Genomic DNA, 25,323 nt, shown 5'->3' with positions numbered 1-25,323 from the left:
TGCCTAATCTTCTGGTCAATGAGGGTAATTCTGTGCTTACAGGAAAATCACGCTTATGAACTATGGAGATGCAGAGATTTCCTAGAGGGACAAAAAGCTGAAGACTCCCTCTGAAGACATAAAAGGGGTCATTATCTCTGAACACGTGGCATCTCGCTTACACATCCACACTCGGAAAAGACCAGCCTGGTTATGGAAACCACCTACTTAGCAGTAAGTAGAGCCTCAGAAAGTGACTGCGGCTGAAATCTGGCTCCCGTGAGCATAGCCAGCCAAGACACCCCCTGAAATCTCCAGCAACACTGTATTGAGCCCCAAAGCTGCCTGTTTAATTCCAGCATCAGAAGGGGCTCGGGTACCAAGGTAAGACACAGCGAAAAATTTCACCGGAACAAAGTGCAGACTAACTGCAAAATTCTGCAGTTGAAGAAACGTTCTCAAGTGGAAGTGCTTGCGGTTCTTCCTTCTTTAAAGTATGCTTTAGAAATCCCTCAGAACAAGAAAATGCTTCGTATTTAATTTTTAACTAAGTGCTTTCCTGAGGTGAGAACCAGAAGACTACTCAAAACCCAAGCTGCAACAGCGGTTAAGAGTAGGAGAGCTCTACATGTAATCTTAGGCTTGCTGGTTTAAAAGTGATCAGTGTAGAATTCTATAATATTAAGGCTTTTATTTTCATTTATTATTTTTCAAATGGTGGTCTTTTCACCAAATAACATATTCATAAGCAGTAGCAAACTATTATTTCAGGGTACACCACCTTCTTTTTCCAGTAGCTACTTGTAGGTACTGTTAACATGTACTTAAGAACAAATTCCAAAGAGACTAATTGTGAAGCCATATTTGTAGGGGGAAAAAGGAACCCGCTTTGTCAAGAACACCCACAAATATGATTTTTCAGTGCGAGAAACAATTGCAATTTCTCAAGTTTAACAGCCACACAAGAAAAATACTTAAAGTCTGGGCTGTACCTGCAAATTAATCACACATTTGGACAAAAGAGAGGTAGTAATTTCATTGCATTTCTCAAGCGGAAGGTCAAGAGCCATGGTTAGGGAGGCATTTCAGAGCTCTGCTGTGACAAAAAGGGGACACGGCTTCTTTATGTAACTAAATATGGTCACTCGGAAATTGTCAGCCTCACACGCAGCCTACAGAAAGCATTCCCTGAGCTCTGCGAGACGCTCCAGCAACGAGTGTCAGTCTAAGCTGCTTCTCTATTAGCCACGGAATCTGTCAACAAGCATTTGATCAAATTATACTCACCTTTTATCCCTGGCATATCATTACTAATGTGGCAGTGACAAAGGCCCCCCTCCCCCTTTTCCAGCCGCCTGGAGACACAAATCCCCTCCTCGCAGGGTTTCTTCCCGCACACCACGGCCACTCGAGCTCTGAGAAACACGAACAAAGTGTTCATGTTCTGCTCAATGCCACGCGCAGCCGTCGCAGAGTAATAGTGGATGCTGAGCACTTCCACAGCCCAGTGTAATTACTAAGGTGTCAAGCGAAAATTGTCCATCTTAAACGAGGCTTTGATGGGAAGAGGGAGATGCTCCTTCTGCATATGGACTTGACAAATAAGATAAAAAGCGACAACTCTATGGGTCTGAGGGCACAAATCTGCACACAAAGCCCAAACCCACTTGGAAAAGAAGGAGAGTAACTCCTGGAAAAATAATATGCCAATGCTATAGCATTGCTTTGGTGAGGTGAAGGTAAGATCTTAATGAGTTATTATTATTACCAATAACATTTATGTAGGTGAATAAATAGTCAAAGAACAAAGAGGTCCTCAAGATAAGCTGAATGGTTTCGTTCTACAAGATATCTGGAGAAGACTCGTGTTTTTAAAAACCAAGAGACTGCAGGTATAAAACGCAGGAGATTTACTCATCCCTATCACAGCACTCATTACGGAGAGGTTTAACCTTTCCTTCCCCGGGACATTTCGACTCATGTATCATGTATAATAATCACTCTCTTCCCTGTGTCAGTGTCTGTGCATGGAATGAAAACAGAGCAGCTTGCAGCCACCTATAGGAGTTAACAGTCGCCCTTTATCCTGCCCAGCAGGAGCAAGAACCCACTCAAGAAGCCTGCTCTCCTCTACTGGAAATGCTGGGGCGGCCTCCCTGCTCCCCTGCCCATCCACCTTCGCTGCTGCGCTGCCCTGGCTAAGATGAATATATACCCTCACACATCTGGTACAGCTGGCTTCTGGAGAACATCACTTCCTGGGCTATTCAAGCAAGATGAAACAAACTCAACATGAATTTACAGATTACACCATTCATCTTTAGTGTACTTAGTTACTGCTTTTTATGCTGACAGTATTAGGCGCATCTCAACTCATTTATACTCAAAGCACGAGAAATTCAGTATCATACTATAATGAACAGATAAAGCAGCGAGCACAAAGGACAGCTACAGATGGTGCCAACAGTCAGTCTCTCCCTCTCCTAGCACAGCCAAGCAGCTGCTTTTTCTCCCCCCTCCACCCCTCCTCCTTGTACAACAGGAGCACAGATTTTGCAGATGGACCATCCACACCGTCTCTCACAGCCTCTTGCTGCGGCAGTTTAATGATCAGATTTAAATCGTGTTCCTGTGCTGCATTGCTACAACGTCCTTTGCATGTAATGATGCGGCTTTCCTGCCTAAGTTGAACTCCACTGTTGCAATGGGGGGAAAGGAAAAATCCTTAAGCGTGCAGTCCCCCGCAGCCCAGGTGTAAAATACAACCTGGTTATACAGCAGAATAGATGTTTTCAACCCCTGTTCAGTCACAGAGGCCTCTGCCAGCTCATGGCAAAAGTTGCATAATAGTGGCAATCAAATGAGGTGCTGACAGCTTAAGTGTATTCACACATTTACTTGGCTTAAAGGGACACGCTTTGGGATGATTGGTGCAATATTTGACCTACTTTTCTCCATTTGCAAAATCTGTATCGTTCTTAATGGAATTGTGTTTTCCTTTAAGCGTTGATGTATTTTCACAGGAATAAATCAATACTGATTTGCTAACGATGACTGCATTAAGAAACCAACACATAAATGAGCAGCCTCAGCTTTCACATTCGTGACATAAGAGAAAACCAGAAAGATTTAAAAATAAGAGAAATTTCAATTATGAGTAGTCCAAGGGGTTTCCCTAAGGAAGTGAGAGAAAAATCCTGTTCAGAGAACTCAGCTCGCTGCCACACAGTCCCATTTTTGTTTCTCCTTTCTCTGAAGAGGACCAGACGTTGCAAGAGAGTGTCTCAGCACAGAATGTGACTGACCTCGCCTTAAAATACTCATAAATACTCCCACACACCCAGAGTTGGCCACACTTTATGTCCTTCTGGATTCCTCCAATAGTTTTAAACTTTCATTGAAAAAATCATAAGACATCGCAATGTATCCACACTGGGATCCTGGCGACGAGGAGAAGGAAGGGGGCTGGAAGGAAAAGAATTATTTTTTCCCCTTCAGCTCGAGTCACATTTCAAGCATTTCTCTGCAACCACAGAGCTAAGCCTTGCTTGAAAGAGAAAGGAAGCAATTGTGATTTAATCCCCTGCCTCTAGGAGCCAGGTCTTTAAGGACATGCCAGATATCACAAGATTTGTGACACCATTATTAGGACTGGCCACATCCCCCGGTACTGTTCCTTTCCTGCAAGGGCCCTTTTGTGCCGAAAACCTGGCAGGCGGCATGGAAACCTCTGGCAGGCGGTGTAGAAGCCTCCGCTGCCCATTCCGCAGCACCTTCCCAACCCTCTGAGCCGTGTGCCCATTGCCCGGCAGCAGCATCGCGGTGGCTTCGGAAGCACCAGGCCCTGCCGATGGGAACACCAAGGAGCTGGAGCTGGGGGAATCGGGTCCTGCCGATGGGAACGCCAAGCAGCTGGAGCTGGGGGAATCGGGTCCTGCCGACGGGAACACCAAGGAGCTGGAGCTGGGGGCAGTGGGTGCTGCCGATGGGAACAGCAAGGAGCTGGAGCTGGGGGCAGTGGGTGCTGCCGATGGGAACACCAAGGAGCTGGAGCTGGGGGAATCGGGTCCTGCCGATGGGAACACCAAGGAGCTGGAGCTGGGGGAATCGGGTCCTGCCGATGGGAACACCAAGGAGGTAGAGCTGGGGGCAGTGGGTGCTGCCGATGGGAACACCAAGGAGCTGGAGTTTGGGGAAGCCAGGCACCACACCCTGGCTGCCCACACCACGTCTTACTTCTTGATGACAAATGATGCTGGCGTACTTGCAACAATTATGTGCTGGATGCTGAAGACAGCTCAAAGGACAGTTTACAGCCACGGTATTGAATACTGGTACAGCCCATTATAATCCATTTTGGACCAGGGAACAGATCAGAGCTAAGCGACCCATGCTAGCCCACAGATTCACTGATGCATTCCAGGAGCTGCAGCCACACCAGCACCAATAGCTGCAGTGCTGTAACCGACTGATTCAGCTCGGCGCAAAGTGCCGTAGTAAGCATCTCCAAGTGAATGAGCCAGTGGGCTCCCTAGAAAGCAAAATACAGAGAAGCACAGTGCTAATCTATTTATCTATTATGATACCCTAGTATTAGTTACGGCTTATCACCTCAGTAAATCGCCGCCTCTTGTTAGGAAACGTGCTTAAAGGTGCAGCAAACTGTTATTTACAGGCAGACACTATATTTACAGCCACAAAGACAGGTGAGGAGGGGATAGGACAACAGCTCAGTAATTTCAATGCCTTCTGCTTCCCGGGAGACTGCTGGAGGAGCACAATAGGATTACGGCTTCCTTGCTGCAGTTAAGCTGCAGTAGATAGTTCAATAGGCAGACTGTCAGACCCATATTTCTTACTGCAATGATAATATTAGGAAAAAAGGAGGAGTTTGATTCAGAGAACTATCTGTTCAGCACTGCTAGTTTGGTTTTGTGTCTCAGAAGAAAATGCATTCAGCTGAAAGGATATTTACAGCATGTGTGAGAAAATTCAGCCTTTTTTTTTTTCCCCCAGATCATCTCCATTAATTTTATACTGCTCTCAGAAACAAATTCATATTTTGTACATGGAGAATTCCAGTTCAGTGGAATACAGAGCTACCAAGGGCTTTCTGTACTCTTCTGTACAGGCTGCAATCTAAATACAGTTTTTATAAATCATCCAGTGAGATAATTTGATGGGGTGGGAAGGAAGCAGCAAAGAGATGGAGAGGAGTGAAAATAACTATTGTCTTGGTTATTTAAGAACATTTTTCTTTTTTTCACAGAAAAATGGAGGCTACCGTTTGGAAAAATATATTAAAAATGTTAACTACCTAACGCTCAATGTGCTGTAGTATTAGAAAAATCACTTCCAATTGCATTAAAAGGATGGAATCTTTGTTCACAATTTTGAGAAGCAGTAAATCGGATGTTTTCCTTGTGCTTTAAAAGGCATTTTGCTTTTAAAGAGCTGGGAAACAGAGAGAAAGGGAGAAACTAGTCACACCAAACCGTCTCAGGGATTGTTTTTCCTGCAGGTCTCCTCCTCGCACACTCCAGCAGAGCCTGGCCATGCCCGGCTAACCCGTCGGACAGGTCTGGGCAGGAAAGCAAGGCCACAAAGGAAATAGGATGTAACCACCCATTAGGAGAGATTCCAAATAGGCGTTTGCCCCTCCTCTTCAGTTCTGTCGAGGTACCGCTACGTGTCCTACCCCTGCGACAGAGCAGCCCGACCCCTGTCATTACACGAGCTTCTGCTCTGAATGTGCCTCGCTGCCGAGAGCACAAAAGGAGAACGCACGATGCCAGTCACAAGCAGAAGCCGCCACTCCTCAGCAGCCTGGCTGTTCAACACGCTGGCAGCGGCTCCCCGGAGCCCACGCCTCCGGCTGCCAGCAGATGCCCACGCCGCACGCAGGGGCCAGTGCTTGCTGCCCCCGTCCCGGGAGGCTGTCACCCCAGCTGGCTGCTTTTCTGAAGCAGCTGAGGGCTGTGCTTGCTGTTCTCCATCAGACAAAGTCATTGATGTTTGCTCGAACAGTCCAAGTAAACACGTCAGACTAAACTGACTGATTTTATCTGAACCTAAAAGTACCAACACAAACCTGTTCTAGCAGTAGAACAGGGGGAGAACAAGCTGTATCTTTGGTACCAGCTCCTAATGCACACAAGGTTCAAGAAGTGCTAGTCCAGTGACCGCACAGCAAACTGCAAAGAACTGAATTTCCCAGCAGAGCAAAGGCTGGTTCAAACCCTGCTCTGGGAGTCCAGTTCTGGGCCCCTCAGTTCCAGAAGGACAGGGAACTGCTGGAGAGAGTCCAGCGCAGGGCAACAAACATGATTAAGGGGGTGGAGCATCTCCCTTATGAGGAAAGGCTGAGGGAGCTGGGGCTCTTTAGCTTGGAGGAGACTGAGGGGTGACCTCATTAATGTTTACAAATATATAAAGGGTGAGTGTCACGAGGATGGAGCCAGGCTCTTCTCCGTGACAAGCAAGGATAAGACAAGGGGTAACGGATACCAACTGGAACACAGGAGGTTCCACTTAAGTATGAGAAGAAACTTCGTCTGAAGTGAGGGTGACAGAACACTGGAACAGGCTGCCCAGGGAGGTTGTGGAGTCTCCTTCTCTGCAGACATTCAAGACCCACCTGGACACCTTCCTGTGTAACCTCATCTGGGTGTTCCTGCTCCAGCAGGGGGATTGGACTGGATGATCTTTCGAGGTCCCTTCCAATCCCTGACATTCTGTGATTCTGTGAACTGCTCCGCTAACGCAACAGGGACAAAGTCAACAGATACAGTTCAACATTGTGAAAAGGGGTGTCATACCTTTTTCTGCCACTAATACCCATGTAATGTCCTTTATCACCAGTGCCTCCTTCATTACTATAGCTACAGCTGTGTCCTGCAGAAACACACAGCTCTGCCCTATCAGGATCTACAACATAGTGCTGTCATTAAAAAAGCCAAGCACCAAGCAGGTTTGTTGCAAAATAGATAACATGGAGAATGCCTAATTAAATGGAATATAATGTTAAATTAATTAACAGAGGTTTTATTAAATAAAACCCTTACTGCAAACCTGAGAGTTATCTAGTGTGCGCTCTCGCGGCTGCTGCACAAGAGTGACACCATGTACAAGTCTGGTCTTGAATATGGGTCCAGTTTGCCTTGGTGTATCTTCAGCTCTTCACAAACACCTCTCAAGACACATATGCATACAGGCTTCCCCAAAAGCTCCTGCCAATTGGATCAGTGCATGCTGGAGACGCAGATTTGAATACTGCTCTCCTTATCCCATGACTTCAGTGGAACCAGGATTCCCCAATTTCCTTATACACTTGCCAAAACTTGGCAGAGCATCTTACCAGTTTCACTACATTAACTTTGAAGTAATGCATTACAAAACATAGCAACAATGGCTCAATTTGGCAAGGACAAAACACTCTGCACGGATCCAGATAAAATACAGAAGCATCTCATTTAGGCTTAGCTGTACCCACGTTGCTACATCTGAAAACATGCCCCATTACAAAGAGAAGACAAAGCTGCTGAAAGGCCACCAGCAAGTGAATCTTGGGTATGGCTTTCCAAAGGAAATGCACTCCAATAACATTAGACTGCTTGCTTTCTTACTCATCCAGTTCTTGGTTTCACTGCTTAGATTTCAAACAACAGTGACTTTCATTACTGTTGTACACTTTTATTTTGTATTGCCAGTTCTAGTCATCAACAAATTTCACATATAATATAGGCATTTGAAAAACGGAGGTGACTCACTTTAACCCATCTTTGGCTAGATTCAATCTGGTGACCTGGAGGTGAGAGGCTCAGTTTCACTTAATCCACCCTGAGCCCTCCAATTACTACTGCAAACAACTCCTGAGCTAACACTACCACTGACACCCAAAAGTGCCAGGAAAAAATACCAGAGGCATTTAACCAGAGTTTGAAGACAGGGAATCCATGCACAATCAGCACAATGATTAAAATCTGGAAAAGGAAAATCCAGGGGCTATCTTTAAAAAAGGAAAACGAGTAAGTGCAGCATTAGAGCTCCAGTTTCATACTGGCGGAAAATAACCCAAACTACTCAAAAAGACTACAAGGAAACTGAAAAATTAGTAACAACCAAAATGGATTTGTCAGGAACAAAGCATACCACACTTCTGTACTTCTGCTACACTAGCAGGCAAGACACCTTGAGCATAGATTAGTTTGATTTTAGTGAGCCTTCAGTTCTGCTTTACACAACATTCTTATAAATAAACACAGGAAATAAGGTTTAGCTGAACACAACGCAAAATAACTGGAAACCTAAGTTTACCGAACTATAAAACCAATGGTCAGTAACAGAAACAAGCATTATTGGATGGGTTTTTGCAGGAGTTTGTTCTGGGTCTGAAATTACTCAACACTTCATTTATGGCTATCCATGATGCAGATGGATAAAGGGCTAGAACATGTTCTGGGTCAATTTACAGATGGCACAACTTGGAAAGAAGAATCAGTTCACTGTAGAAATTTGGAGTTGAAATCATCTTGAAGAGCTGGAGAAACGGTCTGAAGATACATCCAACAGGGATAAGGACAAAGCACAGCACTGCGCACCTTCCAGAGCCACCTGGGACGGCAGGAGCCTCGGGGGCAGAGCTGGAGGCAGCAGAGCTGGAGGCAGCAGCTGTGCCGAGGCCAAGTGGTGCCACAGCAAACCCAACCAGCTGCTTCGGCCACATGAGTGGAAGCCAAGTCTGACAGAAGCACAGTGCTCCTTTCTCTCTGCCCCAGCACAAGGTATCGCCACAGAAGCAGGAGAAAAGTCATCAGAATGATTGAGGCGGGGGGTGGGGGGGAATAAAAATAACCTGCAATAAAAGATTGCATGGAGTAGGGGTTTTGCTGGTTTAGGTTTGTCCTTTTTTTAAAAAGAGAGAAGATTAAGAACAGTATTCTGATTTACTGAGTAACAAAGATTTATCCATATCCACACAGTAGAAACACCAAAAAACAATATACAAAGAGATACAAAAGATGCAGGTTAGGTATTAGGAGCATCCTGATGCTCCTAAACACCCTTAAGGGGAAACTTGAGGAATCTCTAGCAATGGAGATGCCAAGGAAAGGTCAGATAAACGTCTCTTGAGAACGGCATTACAGACTCTTCAGACAAGGGCACATTGCACAGGATGCTTTCTGAGGTCTTTTACAATTGAATCTATGATTGCGAACACAGGAATTTTGATCAAACAGTCTGCATCAGACAAAATATTTAAATCTGGTTTGTATTTATAATTATTCCAAAGAGACAAGAAACATAGAAAAAACACTTAACATCTCAGTTAGAGAGCAGGGAGTTCCTGCAGAGACTGCCGAGGTGGCCATCCAGCTGCAGGGCTTGCTGCCTGAGTTCTGAACATGAAAGAAACCGAGAGCAGGTGATGTGCTGAAGGTCACATCATTTGTGACAGAACAAGTCCCAGAACAGAGAGGATCATACACCTTCCTCTCTTTGCAAGGAGAAACCACAACCACCACATCAATGGGTTACTGCTCTGTGCCCGCAGTCTCAATGCCTGCCATGGAACATTTTCAAACAACAACTGTAAAACATCTGGAGAGGCTTTCAAGGAGGGGAAAAAAATTACAAAAACAACACAACCAAAATTTATAGCAGAAATGTGTTTCCAAAGTTAACATTGCACAGCCAGAACTTCTGAGAAGGACTACAAGCTATTTTAGGAACTTCTGCTTCTCGGTTCTGCAGTCTCGCTCTTTGCTTTAATTTTATGTTATTTTATGTTTTTTATGGGAAAATAATGTTTAATCAGGTGTCCTCTGATTTTTTTTTAATTTTTGTACAATTAGAGTACTAAAACCTTTACCAACTTCTCTTCAAATGTGGAAGAAAAAAAAAGTTCATTTTCGAAGTTGGGGGCTGTAGGACCATTTCTCACATTATACAAACTTTACACTTGAACAGAACTACGCTGAAAGCACCCCGACCCTATCCTTGTATCTTGTTTTTCATTCTGAAAGAAAATGACAACTACGTATAAAAAAAACTCTCTGTGCCAAACATGAGAATGGTTAAGGACACCAGCAAAGAGAACTCAGTCTACGGGAGTTTTTAACTTACTTATTTCTGTTCAAACAATACAGAGCAGACACATGTGCGCATACACTGCAATTTCAAGGCAGTGATGTTTCCCATCTCACCCCCTAGTTAACACATTATTTTTTAACAAAGTCATTACTTCTCTTTTTCCCTTCTGTGTCCCACCCACCCCACAAACCCTGTCATTTTACTGGCAACCTGCTCTGCTCCTCTGGTACCAATCACCTTTTCTTAAGAACTGCCTAATTAATTAACATTCAATTAACATACCAAAGTTAAATGCCAAATAATTGCTCCCAAGCTGCATGGGGAACTTGGTAACTAATGTGAGCAAGAGTAGGGCTTTCGTACCCTTAAATTCATTTTTTCTAGCTGTGTCCGCTGGGCTGACGGATGTTTCTCACCTCGAACATGGTTGTATTAAAGGAGCAGACTTTGTGAGCCGTGGATGCTCTTGTTAAGGCATTCTGATACCCTTTAAGACACAACGTGCACTCCGTTTATTTTATTTATTACCAATAAAGCAGAACTAGCAAATCACCTCTGCTCCGTCAGGATTATGGCCACATAGAAAAACGCAAGTCGGCATAAGGTAAGAAACACCTAAACAACCCTACCCTGATCTTCAGAGTATTTTGATTGTATTTTCGCAATACAAAGCATTCAGCAGCAATACTGCCTCCAGGTAGCCCCGTGTTCTGCTGTCTGTGCTCGCGTCCTGCTGAGGCTCGCAGGCCCCCAGCTGTGCCGAACCATTTCTTCGCGTGACCACCCTGTGAACCTGACCAGGAATCTCATCTGCTATTTTTTTCTTCTTTTTCAGGCATTTATTCAGTTTTGTTTTGCGTTCCCCCCCATCCCCGTTAGATGGATTCCCCGCGGCGGCTGAGGGCCTGGCCCCTCTGCAGAGGCGGAGATGAGCAGCTGTTTCTCTGCACGGGTGGTACCCGAACACACGGCTCCGGCACACACATACACGCCCCGGTTCAATTAGCTGAGCTACCAGCGGTTCTGAACACGACACTGCTTTATTTAAAAACCTAAGTATGAACATCACTTCCAGACAGATTAGAAATCGCTGTTTCCTTGTCTTCAGGGGAATGTTTATGGTTTAACACAGGCAGAAACAGGTTATCTATGGAATAGGGGAGAGGTAAAAAAAATGAACATGGCTAATTGCTTTTTACATGCATCTAGGGAAGAAGCCAGTAGAAATCACAGCCCACGCTGATTTTTCAGTACTTGTCTTTTCTCTGTCTGAAAATAAAAAAGAAATGGCGAAGAAGGCAAGGCTTATTTGTGACTACCTCATCCTCTGGGCATTTACGGAGGAGCAGCCTGCCTAAATTCTCACAGAGGGCATCTGGCCCCCTCTCCCTGCACACAAGTGCTGTGATTTCAGGACTGGAGTGCTACAAGATAATGCCATCACTGCTCTTGCCATCTGTAAATAACCACTGCATTCGGATCCAGCCGAGTCACGTGGAAAAGCTGGCCAGCGATACGTACATGTGTGTGAGCATGCATTTGGAAACCCAAATAATTCTAATAATCTTGCATGAAATAAGCTTTAGCTTTCCAAATTTAGCTCTGATCCATGCACTGCTGATTTTTTTTTCTTTCCCAGTGCTGTTCTTCCCTCGCAAGCTGCTGACTAGGGCATTAGCGGGATATTGTGCAAAACGGATTCGTGTGCTGCTGCGCAGACACTGTTGGGAGAGGCAGACAAGAATCAATTCCTCCGGCGGCTCTGCTGACCCTCCCTCCCCTGGCACTGACATCTCCTCTCTGCCACTGAAAAGGCGGCGGGGAGGCGAGACGGCAGCTCGGCATGGATGCCACGCGCTGAGCAGATTTCCCATCCCGCGCCCAACGGCAGCGGGAGCCTTCCCAGCCTCCTGCCACTATTGCAGGGGGAGGACTGGGATGACGGGGAAAATAATACAGACCTAATGACACAAGGAAACAGGTTTTATGACTGATTTTCTACAGCAAATCTGTTAAGAGCAGTGCAAAGGGATGATTAAAAAAAAAAAATTTGGATGCTTAAACAATCCCACAGCGTTAGCAACAAACACGAATAGGAAACCATTTCAGGCGAGTTGTATGCGACTCCTCAGGGCATGTTATGGCAAAATTACTAGAATACAACCTGACGTGGCCAATAGAGCCTACAAAAAATGTTGTTTATCCGAGACTATAATACCCACAAGACATTACCCAGGGTAAGATTTTCATCTTCAAAAGCTAAAACTGAAGAGAGCAAATACTGAGTAGGAGAGGAGAGAGGAGGAGGAAGGGCAGCAAAGGACCCAGAGGATTTCCCAAGACTTCAAGCCCTGTTAATCCTGCCGAGCTTTTCACAGGGGCAGTGTTTCTGTTTCACAGCCTGGAGAAGAGCAGTTTACACCAACACTGAGCAAACACCCTATCTAAATAGCAACCACATCTATTTTATGTTCCCAGAACATCTGGATACGAGGAATCAAAATGGACATCAGAACACCAAATATTACTGTAAAACACACGGTAAGATGCTATCCAAGCAGACGGTAAATGAAATTCTACATTTTTGGTCAGAACCATTTTGGATTAGCTCTTGCTCCTACTGAAGTTGGTGGAAAATGCTGTAAACAATTTCAATGGCAGGAATGTCAAAATCTCTTATATCACATTTACATAACCTCTACCAGTCTGATCCTTCACTATTTTTTTTTTACACTGTTTTAAGTGTACTTTACAAAATGTAACTTCTCCGTTATACATTGGTAAGTACTTTCACGGTAATCTATCAGATGATAATTTTTGTGACGTAAACTAAGAGATTATGTGGGAAAGTGGCTAAAATCGAGGGTCAAAACCAAGAGAAACGAGAGCAAAAGATAAGAGAATATGTTAAAGAAAGATAAGCTTTCTGAAAGGTTAGAGAGAGGCATTTACTGCCTACAGACTGTGTCTGGCTACTTACTGCCTGAGGACTACGTAAAATGGCCTTTCACAGACACATAAGAATTGGTTCCTTCCATAAGGAACTTGAAAGAAGTGCAATAAAAGTTCAAAAACAAGATGGGCATGGGCAAAAATGTCTCAGGGAAATTAACATAGGAATGTTTTCTGGAAGGAGCTTGTTACTTGAAGGGCTTGAAAGAAAGAAGGGGTTTGCAGCCAAGTATTAGGAAATTTTCTCTAAGGGGAATAGACTGAAGTAATTTTGAAAACATGAGGGTGGAGGAAGAGAGGACCAGAACCCTCAAGAGCCACAGAAACCCAGGGAACAAGGACGGAGGGAACAAGGAACAGACCTGAGGGCACTGGCTGGCTCTTTAATGAGAAGGGAGAATGGGTAATTATGTGGCCTCCAAGAAAGTGTGATTTTTTAGTCTTTTTTTTCTTTGCATACTTTTGGTCCCGTATTTTACTTTGGGAACAAGTTTCTACCACATTTTCTACCTCCTTAGAGCCCGTATATGTACCTCCCCACAGAAGAAAGCCCCCCAAAAGCCAAATTCTCCAAATTTCACCAAATTAAAATAATATCTTCAATGCAATACCCCATTTAGTCTTGTCTATTGCAACACAAATAAATCTGCATTAGCAACCTGCAGCTTGGTGCTATGAAAACTAGAAATTCCAGCATTTCAGAATTTCACGTTTTGTGTCATTTCACTGACATCGGGGAAAAAGTTGCTCACTGACATTGCTCCTGCTCATATATTACACACACGTCATCCTTCCACCTCTTCATTAGCACAACCCTCTTGAAAGAAAAAACTGGCTGTTGAGAACATCTGGTTTGTTCTCTTTCGGATTTCACATGGATTGTTAAGATCAATTCAGGATCCCAGTTCCAAAGGCTGTGGAGAAGCAGGGGGAGGGGAAAGGCAGCGCAGCTTGACTGTGGTGGTGGCCAAAAAAAATGGTAAAAAAAGATGTTTTTTAACTTCCTACACAACATAGTTGTTCTCCCTCTGTCTTCTGAGTCATATCTGTTCATGTTACTAAGAAAGCCCCACAGAGCCAATATCACAAAGGAAGAACAAGATGTATTTTCAAGACGGTTGGCTGCTTCCAGCTACTGCAAAACCCGTATTTTCGGAAATGACAGAAGCAGCAGAAAAAACACTGTGAATTTCAGGTTCCAGATAGTTTAATTTATGAACCAGGGATACCTGGTAAAGAAAGGTAACAGCAGACACTGTCTGTCTGTCTGGGAAGATAACTTTTGAAGGATGGCACCCTGTCTGCCTGTATACAGTACCGACGGCCATTAGGTCAGAAATCTTATTGGAATTTCCAGCATGACCACAAAAATCCTATGTATTAACACCAATACAAAAAAACAAAAGGTTATTCACAACAGAACAGGGCAGAGTATTTCCAAACTGCAAAATACTTCAGTTTTGGGGAAGCACGATTCAATTCTAAAAAGATGTACCTCTTAATAACTGTCTGAAACAATTATTTTGTATCAGTATCCTAAACCAGGTGTTTTTCAAATGCAGAGTTGAGCACTGCCATGTGACCAAGACCATGCAGTCTAAAAGATACACAAATAAACAAAGCACTTCTTTTATCTGCAATCACTGATAAACACTAGCTAATCCTCACCTAATCCTGTGAAGAGAACATCATCCTAGTTTCACAAAGAAGGAAGCTAAGACAGGGAACTAATCCTTTGGGGAAAATACTCAGGTTAGAATGCCAGAGAGACTAGTTATTGTCTAAAGGTACAGAGAACTCACATGCAGTTGCTGCCAGGGTGAGGGACTCCAAGGCTACTGACTGGTGGGTCTATGTGACAATTTCTGTCCGTTTTGACACATTTCTATTGCTAAAATTATCCCTGCTCCCCGAAGGACCTTTCAGGCAACAGTTGGCAAAGGCCAGGAAAGAGAGAATGGGTTTGGACATCAACATAAGAAACGGGATTTTCACATCTACAGAGCAGGGGGTTTTGAAAGGAGAGAGGAACTGCTCTGGAGGAGGATGATGCCAGTTATTAAGGACGTACATTCAGAGTCATCCTGATGAAGAGAGGATCAGTGCACTCAGCATCAGATGTGTGATTAGAGCTCACGGCTCTTTCCTAGCCTGGATGCAGACCACTAGACCATGCTAACCTGACAGGAGCTCCTGCAAGGCAGCTGAAAAATAAATAAAGCAGCACGTATTCATGTCGCAGAAAATAAAATGGGGCTTCTAAAACCTCTTTGTAAATTCTTGCTCAAGCAAACGTGCCACCGAATACTAGCGAATAAATAATAACGAAGAGACAAAGGCTAAAATCTTCCTTTTTAATCGGACTTCCAAGCACGTGCATGTGCTGGGAAAGCGCTCGACTCTGCGGCCTGTTTGACACCCGGAGCAACGACCGCGGAGAGCTCCAGCACCAGCCCAGCAACTTGAGCCAGAACGTCAGACAGAGAAAAGAGGGTTCAAAGCTGAAGCCCAGGATCAAGCAATCAAAGCTTTGAAGTGAAATAGTCTAGTTCACTGCAGTATCTACAAAAGGTAGTATCTCAAAGCTCTCATGGAGTACAGACTAAGCCCCTGTTATTACAGACTGGAATATACTAGCAGGGAAGGTATTTTTAAGGAGGCCTTGCAAAGCAAAAACGAATTTCACTCTGGAAAAACCTATGAATCAAAAAGGACAGCAGAACACAATGTGGGTAAGTCAACATGAACAGCTTTGTAAGATAAAAGGGATGATTAAAAAACTACAGACTTCATGAGGGAAGACTGGAAAAATGCTACGTGACCTACAGAAGACATTTCTGTAGGTACCATGATGAGACAAACGACAACCTTCTATCACACAGGCTCTTGACTAACAAGTTCCTGCAGATAGACACTGATCAAAAAAACAACCAACAAAACCCACAACCAGGCCTCTGTGGACTAAGGTGAGAGAGAACGAGTAGATAGGAAGCACAGTCACTACACTAATGAGAGGTAACAACAGAGCAATTAACGAAGGCAACTGATACTGCTGTGTTCCAGACATTCTAGACTGGAAGTCATAAGATCTTTACTAAAGACCTGATTTAGTAAAGGTGAGAAACTGCAGCGGATCATACCAATGGTCTATTGAGTTCAGGGAGTATTTCCATCAGTTCTAGGCAATGGAGAAAGGATTTCCAGTGTGCTTACTCTGTCAAACACACCTTCCAGGGGTCAGAGCAGCCCTTGCCAGTGTTCAGACAGACATCAGCTCAGAAACTTCAGATGGAATAATAATCCTTCACAAAGGTACAACTGAAAACACAGCAATCTCACTCTTAACAAACGCGCAGGCAAGTTATAATTAAATCCCAACATTTAAAATACAAAATACACCCCGTTTTTAGAAAGGACCACCTAGCAGCGTTTCATTGGGCACTGGGGTTTTTCAAAGTGTTTGTCTGCCAATTTGATGATACAGCAGAATTTTTCTTTAATTCTTTGTGAAGCTGCATTTGATCAATATAAAAATTTGGTACCTGAATGCCACTACTGTGACTACAAAGAGTCACCAGTGGCATAGAGATCCGTTAGATAAGCAAAACTGAACTGCAAAAATAGCAGCATTAAGTAGTAAGACAAAAGAACTGCAGTATAAATCCACCCTACTCTTTGGAGCAGACACTGTCTCTTCAAATGCATTTGTACAGTGCTCAGCACAATGGGCATTCTGATTTAGACATGAGCACCAACCAAACGGCAAATGCCTTAACCTCAGTAAAAAAGCACATCTGTAACCGGCATGTTTTTAACGGTGGAAAGAATCGGGATCATTAAAAAAATCCTGTCCAGTGAAATATTAAAAGCGATAGTGCCTAAATCTGGTGAAATCACATACCATTCTAAATGACTATCAAAAATACTATGCTATGTGCTGACTCACAACTTGCACCATGGGGACCCTGGCTTTACCTTGTTTGCTTTAAAACTCCATACTAAGGAATACTTTGGATATTAGCAGTAAAGCACACTCAGAACACAACAGAAGAAACCAGTGACATAGGATACAAGAAAAAAACCAAACTGTAGTTTTTATCTTCCTTAAGACATGGTAAACACAACTGGATAAGCCGAAGACTTAACCAAAAACAATTCGCAAGAAACATAAAGAGAGGAGAAAGGATGAGCACAGTAGGTGAGGCCATGATTCCCGTGCACTAAAATCCCCAGGCAGGAACGGGCAGTGCTTCCCTGGTGTTTGGGAGCGCTGCACAAGGCAGCCCTGCAGATCTGCTTGGGTGAGAACATGCCCCAATTTGGGAACCCCTGGTCTACCAAGGGGCAGAAAGAATGGGCTCCCAAAGGGCCCTGGTACAGGAGGGCACCCGATTGCACACCGCTCACCTCGCAGCTGGCTGTGGGCTGAAAACAGGCTTGGAGTGACTCGAGGGGGAAAGCAACAGTTCAGGACACTAACTGCCCAACTCCAAGGACGTTATTTTAACTAGCCCATGGTACTTTTACATGGGTAGAAGCTACTTATGGTGATTTCTTCCTACAAAGAGCAATTACATTGTTCTTTTTAAGGATTTACAATCAACTCACAATGTGAGTTATGAATGAATTCAAGTGTAACTGGTGATGACTGAACTTGAGAAGACTAATGGATAAAAACACACAAGCACTTTGAATATTTGGCCAAAAGCTGATGGTACAAGGCTTCCGCTCCCCACCACCCTTGTTCTAAGCAGTTACTGTGGTTCAGAAAGCAGACGGACCCCATCTAGATTAGAATAAACTGGCATGTTGCAGTAACTGAATGCCAAGGCAGAACCCAGGTATATCTGAGGTAACCCATATTACTTGGGTAACAACACCAGCCAGAGCTCCCTGCCATGAGGGAGGGATGCAAGGGTGAGCATCCCTCTCTCTGTGGGCGCACTTCCAACCAGCTAACCCAAAAGTGCACAGGGAACTGATGGAATTAAACGTCGCCACAAATTTTTGATCCCTCAAGAAGAAATTGAGATGTTGTTTCATGTTATTCAAATAAATTCCAACATCTCTACTGCTATCAGAATGGTTTCAGGTTTTACAGCTTTCTCATACTAGAAAAACTAACTAAAAGAATAATAAAAAAAATCTGACCACTTAAGCTGGGTATTACTCCACTACTTGCAAATTGGTATTCTGTTTTGCACAGTTACAGTAAGCACATTGCATTCAATTTATATTAGATCAGTTCAACAGCAGCAAATTCAAAACGGTCCACCTCAGCAATCTCCCAGCTTCCACACTGTTTCAGGTGGGAAATACCTCACCATTCTGACAGCGAAACATGGAAACGTCCTGACGAGCACCATGGGACAATGCATCTGCTAGTGTAAATGCTGTAATTTTTCTGATGGACATATCCACGTGCCTGAAATCTGAACTATTATGACTAGACACTGATAATATGACCTATTTCTGATTGCAGTGTGATTCATAATATCCAACAAAGCAGTCTGGCCTCACGGTGCCTGGCTAAGCCGGACCGGCGCCTGGGCGCGCTGGGTGGCACTCAAAGCTGGGAGCAGCTCAAACATGGTCAGCCCTGAGGAGCTCTTCTGAGATTTGTCTCTTCTAAAGCCAAAGAGGTCCCTTGTGAACTCTTGCAAACCACAGTTATTCAGCTGCCTATCAACTCAGCCAACTCTGGGTAGACTTCTTTTTTTTATGGCAAAAAAACCTGACAACTTTGCTACTCAAAGACCAGCATCTTGCCAAATGGGAAACACATTATCTAGAAGGAAAAGTAAATACAGTTCGTTATCCAAAAACAGTGGCCTAGTGTGTTCTCTGAAATACATATATTGTTTTATATATATATATATATACGCATATATATATATATATCTTCCTTCTTTCCTTCCTCCTTTCCCCCTCCAAATGCAGATGTCTACTTTGTTAAATTTCAGCCTGAATTGCTAAAACCCAGCAAAAAGATAAGTATCCAAAATCAGTCTCATGGTGGGAACGATGAGCCCTAACGATCCTGCCTTTATTAGAAATATACCTAAAACTGAGCTTCAATGTTACCACCTGCTCATGTAAGGCGAATTTTAAAATGTTCTGACAACTACTTCAAATCCAAAGACTGAGTGCTGAAATTATCTTTGTAACTACTGAAATAATTTTGGTACTACAATACTTCTTAGAGCATATGGCAAAAAACCTTGATAAAGATTCCTGTCTGGTTATTTATTCTGGTCTGTGTTTGGACAGTTTAGCCTCTTCCTGTCTATACTTACATTTGAAATAAAACAAACCAAACCCATAAACCACCAACCTTCCCAAGTAATGAAACTCAGCTCCTATTGGATGGGCACCTTTTAAGGACTTCATTTCAAAATCCCTTTCCCTCTTTTCTCTTCACAGGTGTGATGAACCATAATTCCAATTCATAATAAATCCTGGGAGGCACTTTGGTAGTGGTGGCAGTGATGGGGTAAGTTCTGTTTGCACCCACAAGCTGTAACATGGTAACATTCCCACCAATTCTCACCAGCACGCAAGAAAACTCCGATTTTATTTTTTTTAAACAAGTGAAAGTCTAGGGATTCATGATGGTGACACCAGCGATGTTCTTTGACATGACAACCTCTCTTTAACTGGAGAAAATCTGAGAAACAAAACTAAACAAACCAGTCTCCCCCTCACAGGCTTCTCCTGCTCCATGCGGTCACTAACACACCAGCCTGGTTCAGACACCAGCAACGCTGAGACCTTGAGCATCTCCACCCCACTAAAGCAAGCGATCTTCTCTCAGTGCTCAACAAATGACACAGAGAAGACGTGAGACCATATTAATTGGCCAAGTAAAGATCTTAAGCTCACAGCTGTTAAAACAAGAGCGTAATTTCACAATCACTTTTAATAAGCAGTGCTATCTTGCAGCCTTTCGGCACTCTGCTCCCCTCACCACCTGCTCCCACCTCCACCGACCAGAGAAGACTTTCCTTTTTACCTCTGCCAGTGATGCCACCAGAGACACTTCTTAAACTACAGTGCAAGAGTGGTCTCTCAATTGCAATAAAATGGTGGGTTTGTGGGGTTGGTTAGTTTGTTTGTTTTGGCGGGTGTTTATGTTTGCTTTTCTTTTTGTTTGTTTGTTTTTTAAAGTTGCCTTGACTTGTTGGATTGTGATTTTCACTTTAACAAGCTATATTAATTTTTTGTGAGACATCTTTTAATTTTTACAGCTCAGGAACTGGACTTTGCAATGCAGATGCCTTACAAAACCATACTGAAATTCATAATAGCTTTAAGAACACCCTGTAGCTACAAACAGATTACATCAGAAGTGTTATGTACAGGTCAGTAGGTTTTGTCATCTCATAAGATTATACTGCACATGCTTTTTTGAGGTTAAAAATAACAAATTCTTACAAAACCTGCAACAAAATTGTTTTTAGTCCCACAAGAAAGCTCTGTAGAACCACAAGGGAACAAATTCATACCTGGAATAAGTGGTAGGATGAAATCCAACTGAAGCCAAGCAAGCTGGTACCCTATACCCTATTACTACTGGCTCCAGAAATTAAAATTAACATATTTCAAACTGACCTTTCAAATCAGGGCCTGAGGTCACGGAGGGCCACATACTCAAAGGAGCTGAGTGTGTGTATCACATGAATGATTTTAATTTGGGAGGAAACCATCCAATTTTATAGCGTTATTGACAAGATGCAGTAAAAGGTAAAGAATAACAGTCTGAAATCTGCATTTGCTTTTCTGTGCAAGCATGAGGCAGTTCCCAGAAGCAAGATGAGAAGCAGAGAACTACATTTCTGTTAAAACAAAGAGGTTTTCTGCTTGGGAGGCTCAACAGAGTCTCACTGCCCAGGCAGATGATCTGCAATACTCCTACAGACAGGACTAACTGCACACTGCGTGTTTGACTCAGGCCCTCAGATCACTTCCATGCTGCCTATCATTTTTTTTTAAATAATAAAAATAAATAGAATAAGCACATAAAGTGTGCTTTGGAGGAAAGCCAGTTGTAGCAAAAGTTGCTTTGTCTGTGAGTCCAAAAATACAACCTAATTCACTCACAAGAGAAACTATTCATGGACAGAAAGAACACTGCCTAATCTGTAGGTCTTTGCAAGGTTCCACCCCCCTGCCCCAAGACTCCCTTTTTCCTAGAAACAGCATGAGCCAGACAGAGCTTTTTGCCCCCCTACCAGTCTTGAATATTTTAGGTCTTGTATCAGTGAATCGTAAAGAGCTGTGGACACAAAGTTCAGTTTAACCAACCGCCAAACAGGAAAGCACTCATTACTCGTTTAAAAGCATCCTTTGTGCAAATGGCTACAGCAGAGCATGATGAATTAAAAAAGAAAGAAAAAAAAAAATCCCACACAGGCAACATGACCAGAGTCCATCTACGCACAGTGCAAACTGCAGGCAGACACTACTGCCTCCTTTATCTGCTTTCTCAGCCTGACCTTGTTGGTCTCCCAGACGTGAGGCTGTGTACCATATTTATAAAAACAGAATGCAGGGGCAGGCATTGACTTGCACTGGAACGTCAGCGAAACCCCTGCTTTTACTTCGCCTGCAAGCCTTTAGCGCTGACGTGAAATCCAAGTCTTTTGAACATGACATTTGAAAAGTCTGCCCAAGGAGAGGTACACCAATTAATATTTGTTAATGTGGACAGTTACAGCAGCAGACAAGAGCGACAAGAGCTCAGTTTACCACATGCTGCACAATTACAGAGGATGCAAATTACTTACACCCTGCACTGGCATCAGGGCAAGCAACAGTAACACAGCGCTGCCCTTCTTCACAGCGCAGAGTTCAGCTGGCCATTTAAACCTATTGCTTTCTTTAACAGTGAAACATCTTGAGGTGTGCCGAGTCCTGGCTTAAAAGATTTCAGATCAGTCAACCTTAATTTAATATCCAGAAATATGTAACTGAACACACGACAGAGGTAAACCAGTACAGGTCTTTCAAGGGGTCAGTGAAGACAAGCCTGAAGTGGAGCTCGTTCATGTAACTCAGCTGCCCTTTCAAAAGCCTTGGACGACCCCTGGCAATAGGCTCAAGAAACTCAAGTAGTCATGGGATCCACGGCAAACAGCACTGTCATTTGCTTGGAACTGTGTAACAAAGACAAACAGAATCAACAGTTCTCACTGTGACAAACAATTAACGCGTGAGGGGATCGAAATCACATCAAAAATGAAAGGTGTTTCATGTGTTCCTCCAGCCTCTGGAAAAAGAGTTTGAAAGTAAAGATGACAAAACTTGCAGACAGCACATTTCTGGGTTAGAAAAGGATAAGATGGGGAAGGAACAAAAAAGTGTATGGCTACATTTTGTTTTGATGAATATGACCATTTGCTCCAGTTTAAAACAGGACTGGGTTCTAGACCTGTACGGCCTTTCACTATAAGAGCATGGCAACGAAATGGCAATAATACCTTAATTATTGCTATTGAAGTCAAAGGCTCACTTTTCAATGGAACATAATATATAGTTTTGGTTTCTCTGACTTAAAAAGCAAATCATTAAAAGATTGAGAGATCAGCAAATGTGACAGAAGAAACACAGACACCTGAATGAGTAAACAGTAAAAAAATTATATTATTGATAAAAGGAGGGATATAGCAACGTCAAGCTTCATGGAAAACATACACTTGTCAGAACAGGTTTCAAAATTATATTACTACTATTCAGAAATGAATACATGTTTTTTACCACTGCTAGTTTTCCCCTTCACACAGCTCAAACAGTCAAGTCCATTGAAATCCCTATCACAAATATTAAGTCAAAATCAGAGTGGAACTCAAAATTAAGCATTTATATGTACACATGCTCACTGACATTAGAAAAGACAAGTGACATACATGGACACTAAACATTAGCTCTTGCTCTCAGAAGCATAGCAAGTTTCATGCCTTCGTCACATGTGACATCTAAGATCAAAAGTGGAAGAAAAAGAAAAGTCACCTTCTGAAATGTAGGATACTAACTTCAAAAAAGACCCAGCAATTATTCTTACCTAATGATTCTACTCAGTGTTTAAGTCCACAATGAAAGCAACACATATAAACTTCTTGTGTTGGTTAAAAAGGCAACAGGCTTAGCTAAAAAGCTGAAAAATCAGCATTATGTGGGCACGAGGACTTGACTGGGCCACTTCACCACTGCGGCTCCCGGAGGAGGATACAGCAGGTGCAGAGCTACCCCTGTGCTTCACTCTGGACAGCCAAGCAGGTTATCGAAGAGCGAATCCTGTAGTAAATTTGCTCAAGAGTTTTCCCAGCTCAGCTGGGATTTCCCTACCTTCTTCCAGCAACCTTACACACTATTGCTGTGTCAAAATTGTGTTAAATCAGGCCAGTGGAACTATGTTTCTGTCTTCCTAGCAACGGATGCTAAGGTGTATAGTAAATCGCCTTCTGATGTCTTATTTACAATACGCAATTTCCTCCTAATACCTTAAGAAGAATTGTAAATACACAAGCAGCAGCAACAAATCAGGTTAAAACCAGTCACTGAGAATGCAGTCTAGAACTGTGTTTGTATCATAAATCCTTGCCTTATGTTATCAATGTGGGAATCAAGCTCTGATAAGCAACTACAAAAAGGCCTTCTTAAGATTCCTCATTTATTCTCCTTAATCTTAGAATTGCCTGTTCTAAAACACACTATGGAAATTGGAAACTATTGTGAATCAATGTTCATTAACATCAAGGGTTGGGGAAGAAAGAGAAATCAAGTGCAGGTAGCAAATAATGAGAATCCCATTCATGTTTTAGAGCTGTATTTGTTCATAACTAGATGTGGTAAAAGTACCAGACAAAGAAAAGGAAGAAAAATATCAGATTCATAATAGTAGGCAATGTTTTCAAAGATGATCTTCTCTAAAGAAAAAATAACCTCCTAGACTTCACAATTGAGGATAAAATAGAAATCAAATAACTCCCTGAGAGGGAAACTACTCCTCTCCACTGCATACACGAGGGGGGATCTCCTACCCCTTCCAATCTTCTGGCACACTCCTGGTAACTTTTTTTTTTTTTTAATAAAATATATGTAAATCAACAATATATGGTGTAACTCCTTTTGGATTTCTTGCTATAAAGTAGCTGCCTATACGGTTACACTTCCAGCTGCCATTTCACTGTAATTTAATGCTAATTCCTTCATGTTTATATTTGATGCTTTTAATACGATTGTTTTCCAAGGCATTTCAAAAACGTATTTACCTCAGTGAGTCTGTAGTGGTGAAATTAAATTAAACAAAACAAAAACAGTTGCATGAGCCTCTCTGCTGTGGAGACTGATGAGAGCATTTACAACACAAATCCGCAACACTCCTGAAGCATATTAGTAAGCAATATACAAGCCACTAGTACAAAAAGGATGGAATTACAAACAGATAGAAACTAAAATTACAAGTTGATTAAAGATACTCCTCCATTGATAGGGAAAGGAACGGTATAGAATGTCCCTATTCAGGTCTGTCATAAACTGGCTAAGACTACCGGTGTCAAGATTTATCGAGTCTTGTTCCAAAACATGCCTCTGCTTACACGATTTTACTGTTCACATCTGTCCTAACTATTATATACCTTTTTATTTAAAGAAAAAGAACATACAGGTCTAGAGATACTGAGGTAGCAAATGAGGACTAATGGGTACAGCTGTCACGCAGGTCCACCAGCCCATCTGCCTGCACACACAGACCTACCACAACGTGGGGCAGCTCCAGCCTCCTGCAAGAGAGAAGTCTTGAAAACTTGTTCTTGAACTCGAGACAAAATCCTGGCATCACTTCAGACTTCAGTTTTTCAAAGGTTTTGTTATCTGAACTTTTCAAGTAAGTCATAAACACTCTTGCCAAGTACAAGCATGTAAAGCAAAAAGTACATCTGAAGGTCAGTGACTCTCTTAGACACTTGATATTCCCCTCACCTGTACCTAATGTCTTCCTTAACTTAGGCAGATCTTGTTGTCTACCAGGGTTTCTGTATTGGCATTTTGTTACTCCTGTGTTCATGGACTTCAGCTATCCTGCGTATGGCTCTGCGTGTTTTAACTGTTTATTTGGCTGTCTTTATTCTGGAATCAGATTATTAACAGCACCTTCAGTTAAGCAGTCCAAAGAGACCACACAACCACTTTTCTGCTCGCAGACCCCATATTTCTGCAGAAAGAAAAGACATTATCTTCTGAAAAAGCAAGAGACTGAGTAATTTTGGTGAGGCTGTGCAGGGACCAGGACTGCTAGGCTGG

The 25,323-nt window shown here is 43.0% G+C and overlaps 1 protein-coding gene across 11 annotated transcripts in view; it reads right to left on the bottom strand.

Moving 5' to 3' along the window:
• The window catches only part of ZMIZ1 (zinc finger MIZ-type containing 1), a 346,761-nt gene that overhangs the window by 54,534 nt on the left and 266,904 nt on the right, over nt 1–25,323 (bottom strand). The gene's annotated exons all lie outside the window — the stretch shown is intronic.

This window comes from Streptopelia decaocto, assembly GCF_964273445.1.
Source record: "Streptopelia decaocto genome assembly, chromosome: 5".
Lineage (NCBI taxonomy): Eukaryota > Metazoa > Chordata > Aves > Columbiformes > Columbidae > Streptopelia > Streptopelia decaocto.
Note: the sequence above shows the minus strand (reverse complement) of the source record. Positions and strands in the feature narration are given on the sequence as shown.